Source organism: Vanessa cardui, chromosome 24, assembly GCF_905220365.1.
Source record: "Vanessa cardui chromosome 24, ilVanCard2.1, whole genome shotgun sequence".
NCBI lineage: Eukaryota > Metazoa > Arthropoda > Insecta > Lepidoptera > Nymphalidae > Vanessa > Vanessa cardui.
In genome coordinates this window covers 3987981-4003029 of record NC_061146.1, presented here as the reverse complement: position 1 = coordinate 4003029, position 15049 = coordinate 3987981, and the positions used below count along the sequence as shown (strand labels likewise).

Below are 15049 nucleotides of genomic sequence, written 5' to 3'. Positions count from 1 at the left end.
TTTCTTAGTATCAGACGAACGACAGTCGAATTATGATAAGTAGTTTAATAATTGTGCAGAAACGAATGAACAGACATAATATCTGAAGATAGTATTATAAATTCACGGTACTTATAAATGACATTTTAACAGTTAGTTCTGAGTTATCTACCCTAAAAAACTATAAATATTATTAAATGTTATACATTGTTAGTATGAGTTGCCATATCTGTTCAGGGCCATAAACATTAGTAGTGAAAGAGAATATAGGTAAAACCTATTACGATAACAATGCGCTCATGATTGCGAGCGATGCGTGGTTTAATGTGGTCCTCATTCCTAAAATTAGAAATGCTTAATAGAATTTAATTTTAGCTCATATTTTGCATTAGCGGCAGATTTAATAACATAAGTTGGGGATGTGCCACAATTTCGTTGAAGGTACTTTCCGCTGGGGATTTAAGCAGATGATAAAAATGTATCACTATTTTACCGACTTAATAATAATTCCTTTGATTTTTTATTATCTGTGATTACATGCAAAAGTGACAATTACTCATTATTTCAGCCCTTGACGCATTTACGATACAAGAAATGATTTATACAACCCATAATGCCAGTATCTATGAGTGACCGCTTAGCCTAAAATAGCCTTATTTTTTTTTTTCAAAAATTTGTGCATACCAGTCTGAGTAAACACCACGCTCTGAATTTCATATTCTATCGACAAGCAACTATACTCTAGTAGTATTTTATTACATGATCAAGGGACATAAAATCGTATATCCAAGGTTGGTAGAGGAATTGTATGGTAAGTAATGGTCAATATTTCTTTAGAACCCAATGCATATGTGCCACTTACTATCAGGTGGCCTATAAATAAAATAGAATCCTATAAAAAACTGGTATGTGCAAGAGTACTTGCACTTTTAGCTTAACTTTTGAGTATCCTCGAAATGACTAAGCTTTTTTAAACCGTATATCTTTCACCTTAGGGCTATTTTCCTTTGTTTATCATTGACGTACATTCTGTTCGTTCGGAAATACGATTGAATCGAAATAGAATAATTGACTGTTTAATGCAATGTCGTGAAAATAGTTTACTTGTGGTTATTGATTGAAATGCGACGATTTGATTGAACAATGTTATTGAGGATATGATGAAATATAAATACATGTCTGATTATTGATAAACTTTTATAAACTTTAATATATACGAAAAGAGTGATTTTTGGATTAATAAGCGAGTTTAATTCACTTGTTCTTGGTATGATTACCAAAAGAAAACAACAACAACAACAGCCTGTAAATTCCCACTGCTGGGCTAAAGGCCTCCTCTCCATTTTAGAAGAAGGTTTGGAACACATTCCACCACGCTGTTCCAATGCAGGTTGGTGGAATACTATATAACATGTAACAGATTTTTTATGAAATTTGTCACATGCATCCTCACGATGTTTTCCTTCACCGCTGAGCACGAGATGAATTATAAAGACAAATTAAGCACATGAATCAGCGGTGCTTGCCTGGGTTTGAACCCGCATTCATCGGTTAAGATGCACGCGTTCTAACCACTGGCCCATATCGGCATTAAAAAAATATTACACTCATTTAATGAACTTCCAAATATTTTTGACAGTACTGGTTTACAACTAATCTCGTATTTGAAAATGAATAAAGACTGTAATTTTCCTGAAAAAGGGGAGGCCTTGCCTGAGGCCCAGCGATGGGATTTTAACAAACTGATCAATTTATCTTTTTTAGTATACAATTCTAATTGTTATTTGGAACTTCTCAGCTGCAACTGGTATAATAAAACATTTCCTAATTCAAATGTATGTCAAGTTTATAAATGGAATAAATTAATAAATTTACTAGTTAATAAATTCATTTTCTACGTCTTAAAATATTTTAAGATCACCATCCTCTTGCCCTTATCCCAATTTTATTTGATGTCTGCGTAGCATGCCTTCTCCCATACTTCTCTGTCTGACGTCATCCCACAAGTAACATTATTTCCAACCATATTATCTTTCATAAAATGCATCCATCGTTTCTTTGGTCGAAATCACATTTTAACGATAAATATTATCAAATATTACTATTATTGTTCGAGTTTAAATTTTTGTGGTCACATAAATATAATATATTAATGTAATGTATAAATATGGTTTGTTAAGCATCATAGACTCATATTTCGTTTCGTTAAATGGGATTATGTTTACCAGAACATGAAAGTGATATGAGTTATTGTAATAAATAAATTGCCAAATATTTACAATACACTGAAGTATTATATTTTAATATATTTAGAATAATCTCCTTACAGCTTATAATCGTTATTATTAGCTACGCTAATCAAATCCCATCTACAAGGAATAACAGAAAATGCTTAAATGAGTCTCGGAAATCTAGAGCAATTTCAATGTTAGAAATTGTATTATTTTTCTAGCTGGCAGTCGAACTAATTGAATTTGCGAAAATAAAATACAGTCTGTATTATTGTATTACAGCGTTAGTAATAGGAATAACATATAATGCTGCAATATTAAATAAAAAAGAGGTCATACAATAATATTTTCTATTTCTCTTACGTAACTATACAAATGATTCTAGAAATCATTACTACTTGAATACATAAATGTAATAAAGCATTTAATGTTATTAATTCCTATGTTAATACATAAATAATAATAATTAAATCCTGTATCAATCTGTATCAACACACTGACTTGACTTCCATCACTTGATTGACGGTGGAAAATGAACAACTTTGACAGTGAATTGACGCGTTATCATTGCTCGAGATCTTGGCTAAAGATGTATTACGGATTCGTGAAAAAATGGCGTCTTTATGTCAGTCGATATGGCCCAGCGGTTAGAACGCGTGCATCTTAACCGATGATTGCGGGTTCAAACCCAGGCAAGCACCCCCGATTCATGTGCTTAATTTGTCTTTATAATTCATCTCGTGCTCAGCGGTGAAGGAAAACATCGTGAGGAAACCTGCATGTGACAAATTTCAAAGAAATTCTGCCACATGTGTATTCCACCAACCCGCATTAGAACAGTGTGGTGGAATATGTTCCAAAAACATTCTCCTCAAAGGGAGACGAGGCCTTTAGCCCAGCTGTGGGAATTTACAGGCTGTTGTTGTTGTTATGTCAGTTAAGTTGTTATCGGAAGTTCAGAATTAAAATTAAAGTGGATTTAGTTAAGTGGAATCGTACGTAAATAAATGCTAAACTGCACCGAGCAAGATCTGTTTGTATTGAATAATATAGTAGAGCTATTAACAAATCACACGGAATAATGTGACCATATTTAATCCCCGGCTTCGCACGTGTGCAATGCTGATACTAAATATACCTACTACAGATTTTTCTTGTTGCTTTACTTTATTGTCCATGTATTATATACCAAGAACCTTGCTCTCGAAAAGCTGAGATGATCCAGTGGTTAGAACGCGTGCAACTTAATCGATGATTTCGGGTTCAAAACCAGGCAAGCACCTCTGTATACATGTGCTTAATTTGTGTTTACAACTCATCTTGTGCTCGGCGGTGAAGGAAAACATCTCGAGGAAACCTGCATGTGTCTAATTTCATCGAAATTCTGCCACATGTGTATTCCCTATGTTCCAAACCTAAGCGGGAAATTTACGGCCGGTTACTTTACTTGTTTTTGCTTTCGAATCACTCTATCTACTTAAAAAAAACCCGCATCAAAATCCGTAATTTCAAAGATATAAGCATACGTAGGGACAGACAGCAGTGACTTTTCCTTTATACTATGTTATGGAGATACACATTTTTTATATAAAATAAAAGAATTATAAAAACAATTAACTATAAAAGAGCGTAATAATCTCTTACAGCGAAAGTCTCTTTCACGTCTATTTTCGTCGATGAAACGAGTCATAATCACATTTACATAATTTCATGAGAAAAAATACAGAAAATTACAACATTAATAATCCTACATTGAATTTAGTGAATTCCTGTGCAACTCTGTGTATTAAATTCTATCAAGTGTATTTTTTTATGGAATAGGTTTTCGGACGACAATATGGGCCACCTGATGGTAAGTGGTCAGTGGTCTTCAAACCGGAACACAACAATACTGCGTACTGTTGTTTAGCGGTAGAATATCTGATGAGTGGGTGGTACCTACCCAGGCGGGCTTGCACAAAGCCGTGGTAGGCTTTGTGCAAGCCAAGTAAGTATCATAAAATTCCTATAATCGTGCTATATATAATAATAATTCATTATTTTTCCTATTTATATAAGTATTACTACGTAATTACAACCTCATATTATACTGGATTTTCTGGAAACAAGAGATTAACTTTTCTATGTAACACAAATTTTAAATACATAAGTAAGTGAATGGTACGAAAAGATAAAAAATAGTTTTTGGAATTATTTTTAAATCCATAGAGTAACAGTCTATAAATAACACACAGGCTGGGTTAAGTCCTGTTATCCTTTTGAGGAGGCCTTAACGTTTAGTCTTAATCTACAATGCCATTCTAATGCGAGTTACTATATATATATACATTTTCGATGCAAATTTCTTTATAATTTTTCACCTTCAAGCACGATGTCAAATATATATTGAAAAACCTGATCTCACTAGTAATAACAATCACTGGACCACCTCTGCTCTTTCCTTAATCACAAAAACAACAACAACTTGTAAATTTCCCACTGCTGGGCTATTCCACCACGCTGTCCTAATGCGGATTGGTGGAAGAATAAACATAATCACAATAAATTTCAGGAAAATTTTGTATTTCTTCGTCGTTTAGATTTTATATGATTGGCCCCTTACTTACGATCTTTTTCTTATCTCAGATCTAAAATAACTTTAATTGATAATTCTGACTGTATGATTAATTATATTATTTTATCTTCTTAAATTTTTTTTAATCCTAACTTTATCCAAACAAATTCGAGACGGTTAGCTATTGTACCAATAAACGTCAAACAATTCGGTACTGTCTATCGACTACTAACAACAGTTACTAGTAAATATTGATCATGATGTTCAGTATTCGGCTAACCTAATGAATTGGCCTACATTCTCGTGGAATGTTTGTCTGCCAATCCCGTAAAGTGATGAGCAAATTGTTACAATTCCGGTTGCTTTTCGTGTATTGAAGGGGCTAATTAAAAATTTTAATGTCAATGACCTGTTACTTGAACCGCTTCACTGTGTAAGGTGAGTCATTAGTATTTGCTATCTTAAATTTCGCCTACTATCCGTAATTAGTAGGCTTGTAACCTAACGATCTGTAAGTAGCGAGCTAATGGCATCTCCTCGTGTCGTACCGGCTTAAAATAGACGGGTTACTAAAACAAACGAATGTAGGAAAACAATGGAGGTACGACGTTTGTGAAGATCTTAAGTAGGTAAAAACGAAGAGCGAGCTTCACGATTTTAACTATTTTAAACACAAATCACAAAAAAAGAAACTATACTAATATTATAAATGTGACAGTAACTCTGTTTGTCTGCCTGTCTTATTCTCTTTCACTACCAAACCATTGAACCAAATTTGATGAAATTTATTATAAAGCAAATTTGAACTCTAAGGAAGGACATAGCTTTTTCATTAGCTTTTTTTGTCTGAGATATGACAAGGAAAACCCTTAAACGTAAACGAAGCCGCGGGCGACAACTAGTATATTTATAATTTGTCGTAGTAACTCCTGTTTTAAGGCACCTCGTATACTTGTAGCTCTTTCTAAGACCTGTCTCTGAATAATTCCAAAACTCAATTTGAAGTCTTTTACTAAAAATCTTGGTCTTGTTCGTTGTGAACAAATGAAGCAATAAATTTCGTTAAGTCTGTTCCGTTAAGTTCTAATCTTTATACCATGTTGAAATATTTACCTTTTACCTTTTTTAGTGGATTTTATTGTTCGGTCTTCATACTTTAAGCCAACAAACGAAAGTCTGGCGGTGCCGGATTTAAATCCAACTAACTAGGTGCATTTACGTCGTATATATGAGAGATAGCCCTCTGCGGTATGAGAGGACGCCAAATTGTTTAATAAAATATGATGTATTATATTATATTAGATTGTACCTGTTTAAAAAAACGTCATGTAATATGTTCATTGTTTTTATTTTTAATAAAATTATATTTATAATTTAGCGTCTAAGTGCTGTTACGACTCAACTTTGTAGATTCTAGGGTAGTTTCTATGTAGTATGTACTGTTAGTAATTTTTACTTATTAAAAACTGTGAATACAAATTCAATCAAAAACACATAAAATTCTTTATTGAATATAAAAAAAATATTTGTCTTTTAAATGGGCTAGAAATAATGAATGAAGATTTTTTTTATCTTAGTTCACGTGTTACATGTGTGAACTTGTAATTATAATGGTTTATTAATATAATAACGATACAAATTAAAATCAATAAAATATATTTTTATATATTTAGTAAGACAGTTTTTTTTTCAGAATAGTATAAGAAACGCTTTAATTACGGATGTAGGTAAATATCGTTTGCGAAAATTAATTTAAAGGTTTCTATTAAAAAATTGAAGTCCCAAAATACGTTCATTTGAATTTTTACATTCTAACAAGATTCAAAAATGTTTCTAAGAGCTTAATTCAATAAAGATTATTTTAATATTTGATAACAAGACTTCATTAACGTATTGCTATTCGTAACTTAAAAATCATTGGAAAGTATACGCGTTGAACTTTCATAAAATAGAAGAACAGTTTCAATTTAACTTCGAGGCATTATTTCTTCCAGAAATAACACTTCAGTCAATATTCTAAGAATTATTCCTGGAATATTGTTGCAAAATCATATAACCAACAAAATCAAAATATACTTTATTCAAGTAGGCTTTTACAAGTACTTTTGAATCGTAATTTAACAGAATTTATTAAATGAAGCTACCGGTTCGGAACGCAGAATTCTCGTCAGCAAAAGTTGACTTTTTAATATTACGTCATTAAAACAGGCTTGATAGACAGTAAGAGCTCATAAATATTTATTCCAGAAGGCTGTTCCACAACGGTTGATATACCTACCTACTTGTTGTTGAATTGCTCCTTACATAAGAAACACTGAAACGAGCTTGCGGCTCACCTGATGGAAAGTGAGTATCACCGCCCATGGACATCTGCAACGTCGGGGGCTTGCAGGTGCGTTGATGGCCTTTAAATATATAATATATATTTATATGTGAACTTTCATTCCACATCCCACTCGTCAAATGTGAAATGTAAATAACCACCTAACAATGAAACGCTATTATGATGCTTGTAAACTTTAAATATCATAACATTTGTAGTCAATATCGCATAACAATTTCTGATATTTCACGATCATGTTCTTCTGTTAGTTTCCTGTTAAGTCGTACAGGATAACTTTACTGGTTTCATCGAGGTGTTTTCCTTTATCGATAATCTTGAAGTTAGCTGTAAATACAAATGAAACTCGCTTTTACTAAGACCGGAAATGGAACCTCAAACTTCGATTAATAAATACGTGTTTTATTCATTTTATCTCGACTAAGATTTTATTCGGAAAATTAATCTAATTTCAGTCTAATAAAAGTTCACAAGTTATATGCTACGTCGTAAACAAAAATTTATCACTACATTTTATAATACAAAGTCTCCGGCCGCATCTGTCCGTCCGTATGTTCGTGATAAGCTCCAAAATTACTGAACGGATTTTCATGCGGTTTTCACTAATAGTCAGAGAAATTCATAATGAAGGTTTAGGTATATAATTTATTAAGGTTTTTGTGTAAATAAGTTGAAATAGATCAACTTTTTTCAAACCTGTCGGAAAAACGAATCAAAAATAGATTAAGAAATATTAAAAAAACTCATGTCTGTATATCTGATCTGAGAATCATTCGAGTCATTAAATCGACATCTAGTTTACCTTCAGGCCCTTGAGACCGATTTAAATTCCTGGATAGATCGTACCGAACACGTACACAGCATGACACGAGGAATGAAACGATAACGACTTCATCAAATACCCTTTGCTGGAACTTATACAAGTAAACATTCTATATTCACGTTCCCAGAACAAGATATGAAGGTACAGGTCTATTCACACACACCACACTAATCTATGTTAATAATATAAATGTGAAAGTGACTCTGTCTGGCTGTTGCTCTTTTACGACCAAACCTATAACAAAAAGATCAACAACACTCTGTAAATTTCCCACTGTTGGGTTAAAGCCTTCCTTTGAGGAGAAGGTATGGAACATATTCCACAACGCTGTTCCAATGCAGGCTTGTGGAATATACATGTGACAGAGGATGATTTAAAGTTGAGCTTTTGGGAGTAAATAAATTTATATCTATGTGAGAATTTCGTGATTCATTTACTTCTGATTTATGACCTCTTTCATTTGATGTTAGAAAAAAATACATCCCATGTAAAATTTAAAAGTAACAAACCTGTAAATAGCCCACTGTTGGGCTAAAGCGCCTTTAAATTATTACATGAATTTTGGACATCAATGGTGCTTGCCCGGGTCTCACCTATTGTAATCATATACCATCTCATTTCATTTATATTAAGTAATCTCATATTAGGCAGAATTACGGTTTATATATACATCACAATATTTATAACAAAATTATAAATCAATAATACCACATAAAGTTCATATTTTTAATCCCACTAATATGTATATTCACATGTTTGTTCTTCAATCATACGAATACAGTTTAACATATTTAGAATTAATATAGCTAGTACCCTGACGATATAGTTATCCTACATAGTAACCAAACTCTTAACTTCCCCTACTAACTTTGCCAGCATGGTAAAGCCGCGGGTGGAAGCCAGTTATTTTTAAAACTTTCAACGCCTTGAAATACATTCCTATTTCTTTAATTGTATAATAATAATTTCTTCAAATTCTGGAATATGAAATGGTTGTGATTTATTTCCAAAAAGGTTCCAATTAAAATGTTTTATTACAGAAACTCCTTGTTAACATTTTATATTCTATCTGTAATTAATTAATCTAGATTGATATTAAAAATTAATCATTTTGGTCAAATTTTGGTTTCTCTATAATTTGTAGATTAATTATATTTAATAATTATTTGCGTCATTTATATTTAATAATTATTTTATTATCATTTTATATTCATATGAAATAACTATTTTATAAATTAATTATTTAAGCACAATATATATTTATTATAATAAACTACATTATATTTAATAATAATTCATGTTATTATCAAAACATATTTCAGCTGAAACACGCTTAACCATTTGCCAAATTTTTCGTCTCGTGTCTATATGAGTAATCCCGGCCTAATAGTAACGTGTTCATGAACCGATCAATATCGTGAACAATGCACAATATCAGGCGTATGTAAACATAAACGATTATTTTATAATACATCGTTCATTCATTCGTTCGTTCATTTCGTGTTTCAAATTGAACCGCTTCCCAATTACTTCTTCTCAATTTGAGATACTAAGCAACAGGTATACGCGTGACCTTGAACGAAATGATCACTCACTTACCGTGAAATAAACGCACGCTTTCACGCTAACCACGTCACACGAAACTGAAATGTGCCGACAGATATTTCACACAGAAAAACAGGTTTTATCACATAAATCGTTAGGGGAGCGAGCGACGCGTCCGCCCTCTGCCGCGTCTCAGAGACTACTGGAACTTGGGAGTTTGTAGGATGTTATTATGAGATTCAAGGGAAAAGAATCCTTTTCAGCCTAATCGGTGTCGGCGGTGTAAATCGAACGTGACGGGATTTTTTTACTGAGTGCCATTGAAATAAAGTTCAATTTTGTATATACTTTCAGGTGATGAAATTCATGCGTGATCCTCATCCCGCTACATATCAGATACGAATGGTAATAACAGTAAAACCGCAGCTAAATAAATAAACTTATAGATTTACGGATTATGTGGAGAAATTACACTTTGCGCTTTTATTTGTAGCGTACCTTAGCGTTTGATCGAATGCGGCTTCTTCGGGGAGTTTGCTGAGAAAAGTAACCAATACGAACGTAGAATATTTTATTAGTTGAGAATATATAAGATAACATTCATTTTTGTTAAATAACTGTAAAAATAGACGCTCACAAACTATTGTTTTTTTTTATTATTAAATATAGGTAGACTGACATATGGATCTCCTTACATTAAGTGGTCATCATCGTCCATAGATATTGGTACCGTCAGAAATATTCTTACATAACCTCACCGTAACCATCCCCTAAATTACCCATGCACCGTCAATCTTGGGAAATAAATTGTTACATAAATAATATATATAGAACAATAAGAATATCGCGGCTTAGTAGAATTTATTCATGGTGTTTGGTACCCAAATGGGCCAAAGTCTTTCCAACTGAATATATGTTACACATGAAATACGACAAATATTAAAGTCTTTATTTATATTTAAAGATTAATAACGCATGCTGACTTAAAATTGTAAACAAGTAATTTTATCAGTACCGGAAATCTGTATAAGAAAAAGTAACAACGCAATTTTTTACGTGAAGATGTAAAGAAGCAATTTAGAAACAAGAATTTTAGGATATCTCTAACACCGCAACAAGCTGTCGACTTGCGTACATCGTAAAATAACATTAATTAAAAAAAAAATTGACATTCCTGCCTGCTTGTAATAAAATAACAAAAGTATAACCATGTTATTAACATCAGCCTGTAAATTTCCCACCACTGGTCTAAGGCCTTCACTCCCGTTGAGGAAAATTTAGAAGCTTATGCCTCCTTTGTAGATAGGGGATTCACATGTGGCAGAATTTCGTTGAATTTAGACACGTGCAGGTTTCCTGGCCTTTTTATTTCTTTTGCCACTGAGATCGATATTTATTATAAATACCAATTAAGCACATGCAAATTCTATGGTGCTTACCTGGGTTTTAACCCACAATCATCGGTTAAGATGTACGCTTTCTAACCACTGGGCCATCTCAGCTCTTTATGCTTATAATTTTATAATTATGAATTAATTAAATACATATTTACTTCATGTGGTTATTATAAAACGATTTTTTTTTAAATTTCATTTCGTTTATTATGCGTCCATAAAATAAATAAAATAACATACAATATAACTACCTATGTCTATTAGCTATTCCCGTTCTTTGCACGGCTATAATGAGAGTCTACATTCTACAACTAGGAATATATATCTTTGAGATTGAATGGAAACATTAAAAAGAAGATTTTTTTCGATATCCGACTACGAAAGTTAATATTCGCCGCTTTTCTCTACTTTAATACGCCTATATTACCTTACATTACATACATTACATATTTACATTTTTTTTAATTACTGTTTATTGAGGTGGTATATAAAGTTAATCAAAATCGAAAAGGAATAATTAAAGCTGAGTGAATCAACAGTTTTATTTTCTAACGATAATAAAGGCACGCTCGATATGCGCAACATTTGTTAATAATAATGTATAGTACGACACAACTTCGATGTAGCATCGGCAAAATTCGTAAAACCGACCACAACCGATTTAAGTACGCTATCCCAAGCTTTCAATATTTATTTCTTATGTGAACATGATATTTACATAAACGTAATAACTTGTAATATCATATAACCGAATATATTCGTCATTTTGACATGTCGATTTACATACATTTGCTTTCTCAGGTTGCATTGACGCGACTCTATAGCGACGTATAGCGTCGAATGGCGCAATAGCTATTTCTATTGGTTGTCCTAATCCACAGTATTCGGTTTTATTGAATTTGCTGATGCTACATCTAAGTTGTGTCTTACTAAATGTACGTACTTACTATCTAATAAATAATGTCTATGCTTTATCATAATGTTCAAGCGGCCAATCTCGAGAGACAATCTCGAGAGACACACACGCAGGACATTTTAAAGTGCAAATGTATTTGTGCACATAATAGTGTATATGTGTATATATAGTGCGATGAGACGATTGACTAGAAAGTGTTTAGGCGCTGAACCAACAGTGTTTAAGTGCTTTCCGAGGCACGGACGTCGACAAAATTGCACTTCGTCTGGTCTTTTTTATGCTATAGCTTGGCGGATGACCATATGGACCACTTTTAAGTAAGAAGTCACCACCACCACGTTGGTGCTGTTAGAAATATTGACCATTCCATCGTCAATACACCACCAATCTTGGGAACGGAATCAAATTATTAAAATAATAAATCGACTCGTTTGAAAGATCCAAGCTTTCATAGGAACAGGCAGCGGTAAGCGTCTTAGTTTTATACTGAGTAATGATAATTACAATGATGATGATAAACTATTTAACCAGAGTGATGATCCCAAAGACCTGAGTTCAAACCCCAGTTAGGTGGATAAAAGTCAAATTTTTTCCGCAGTAGACCTTTTAGTCGGTGGTAGCCGGTAGAGTGTTGTGCAGGCCCGCCTGAGTATATAATACCCAGTCATCAGATATTCTACCACCAAACAACAGTACTCAGTATTGTGTTCCGGATTGAAGAGTTAGTAAGCCAGATTGACTGCAGATACACGGGACATAACATCTTAGCTCCCAAGATTGGTACATTGGAAATATCTAAGGCACGTGGTGACAACTTACTATCAGCTGGACCATTTGCAAATAAAACATTTTTTACCACAATCCGATTATAATTTCATACAATATCATTAATATTCTAATTACGCCTAGATTGAACTTTACTGTACCTAACTTGTTTTGACATCAATTGCCATGTACTGAATAAATAATTTAAATTGTGGTAATTTTCCCAATATCAAAATATGAATAATTTATTTGTGATAGGACTTTGACTTTTGTCACCGAGTTTGCAAGGTACTATCTACCTTGTAAATTTGGCTTTAAACGTTGAATTTGAGAAATAATTAAAAGAGTCATCGCATCAGGTTTACATGTCAAATTGGCCATACTCGGACATTGAAGATTGATTGGACACAGAAGCCTTATGCCATTTTCAATCGGCACAAAATATTTTCAACAACTAGCTTCATAAAGTATGCCAGTGCAGCATGATAGCCAGGTGACATCCTATCTTACAGCTTCACATGATCAATGGTGAGAACCATCAGATGGCTCATTGGCCGCCCAACTATTCTATAACAAAAATGAAACGAGATGACCGCTTCTACATAGTAAGCCGGCTTGTATTTAACCGGTAAAATATGGGGCAGCAGTGTTAACTGACGTTATCACGTATTGAGTTAAATGTCTGCTACAAAACTATTCATTATATGACATATGTATAACAATTGTATAAATATTTAAAAGCAGATAAAGTGAGCTGAGCTGATAAGAGGAGGGAACCTATATTCAATTGCCTTAGAACAAATGATTACTCCCTTTAAAAAAAAAATCCAAATACTATTTCATATTGTGCTGTGAAAAGATGAATTGCCTTAAATATTTTATTGAGTTTTTCGATAAAACATTTTACAATAACGGCTGCCCCTCTAGATAAATGGGATAATGATTGCCTCCTCTCCTTCCCTGTCGCTTTAATCGACGCCTACATTATTTATTGTTCTATAAATTGTTTATTTAGGAAAATTTAAATATATACTTTGGTATACAAATAATCTATATAAATATCATAAATGTGAAAGTAACTTTGTATCTTGCTTTTTCACGACCAAACCGCTGAGTCGAATTTGATGAAATATGGTGGGCTACCTTTTTGCCTAACACGTGTCAACCAACACTATAAATGCGAGCAAAGCACACTTATATGATTATATAAATTTAATTACCAATGAGAATATGTAAGTAATTAATGCAGCTATTTTATAATATTAGTCCCTGCTGGTAAGTGGTCACCATCCGTAGACATAGATGCTTTATCAAATATTTACCATTAAATAAGATAAACACTGACTCACTCACCCTTCAAACCAGAACTCAATTATTCCAAATATTGCTATTTCGGGGTAGAAATATAAATTATCTTTATGTACAGATCATACTAATTTAAAAAATTTTTGTTTCTCTATATTTCGTAGATAAGTTCTATCTATCTTTATTCAAATTTTGCAGTATTTGCACAGCCTTACATTTTAATCTATACTTATAATACATCTGTAGGGATGTCAATTCTGTACATGAAATATTTTTCCAAAATAACTATCAGGGGATGATCAGGGGTCGATACTGAGGCCAAAAATGCAATCAGTAAAATTTTTGTCTGTCTGTCCGTATAACCGTTATAGAAACAAAAACTACTCGACGGATTTTAACGAAACTTGGTACAATTATTTTTCATACTCCTGAGCTGGTTATAGTATACTTTTCATCACACTACAGTCAATAGGAGTAGAGCAGTGAAGGGAAATGTCGGGAAAACGGGAAAATTTACTCCATATTTTAAGCTTCCGTCGCGTGTTCAACCTTAATGGTTAAAGCTACATAGAAATTGTGTATTATGGAAATGTTATCCTTAAAATTATATAAAAAATATCACATGACAGCCTTTGTCTATCTTTTACGGTTGACTCACAATAACACGTGTCACTCCCAATAGCTTAGTAGTTCGAAGCTTTCTGATTATATTCCTGCTTTTATATTTTATTATTTTTTTTTACTCTCAATCATCCCAAATTAAAAAAGTTAACAGTATTAACTATTCCATAAAAAAGAAGCATAGAAATCGCTATAGAAACACCAAAGTTTACATGAATTACGCTAATAATAAAGATATCGCACGTGAATACTAAATCTATACTACTACTATATAAATCTCTAGAGTCTACCTATATACTTATTTTTGTCGTAATTGGTCATAAGTATTCTTTTTATGATTGACTGACATAATTTTTACCATTTTTGTATTATTTGTCTGTCTGTATGTTCTGCTACAACTCGAGAACAGATGCATCGATCTTTATAAATATATATTGGTATACAGGAATAACATGTGATTGCGCAAATGATAGGCTATCTATATACAAAAGTAAATGTGTTTGTATGTGCGTCATCGATAAACTCAGAAACTATTTGGTCGATCATTAAGATCAAATGAATAAAGAGATTATGCT

At 32.7% G+C, this 15049-nt stretch overlaps 1 protein-coding gene across 1 annotated transcript in view; it reads right to left on the bottom strand.

Moving 5' to 3' along the window:
• LOC124539951 overlaps positions 1–9654 on the bottom strand; it is a 108622-nt gene extending 98968 nt beyond the window's left edge. Inside the window, exon 1 of the mRNA XM_047117311.1 lies at positions 9528–9654. The gene's annotated coding sequence lies outside the window, so the exon portion shown is untranslated. The remainder of the gene's footprint in view (positions 1–9527) is intronic.
• Between the last annotated feature and the right edge of the window lie 5395 nt (positions 9655–15049).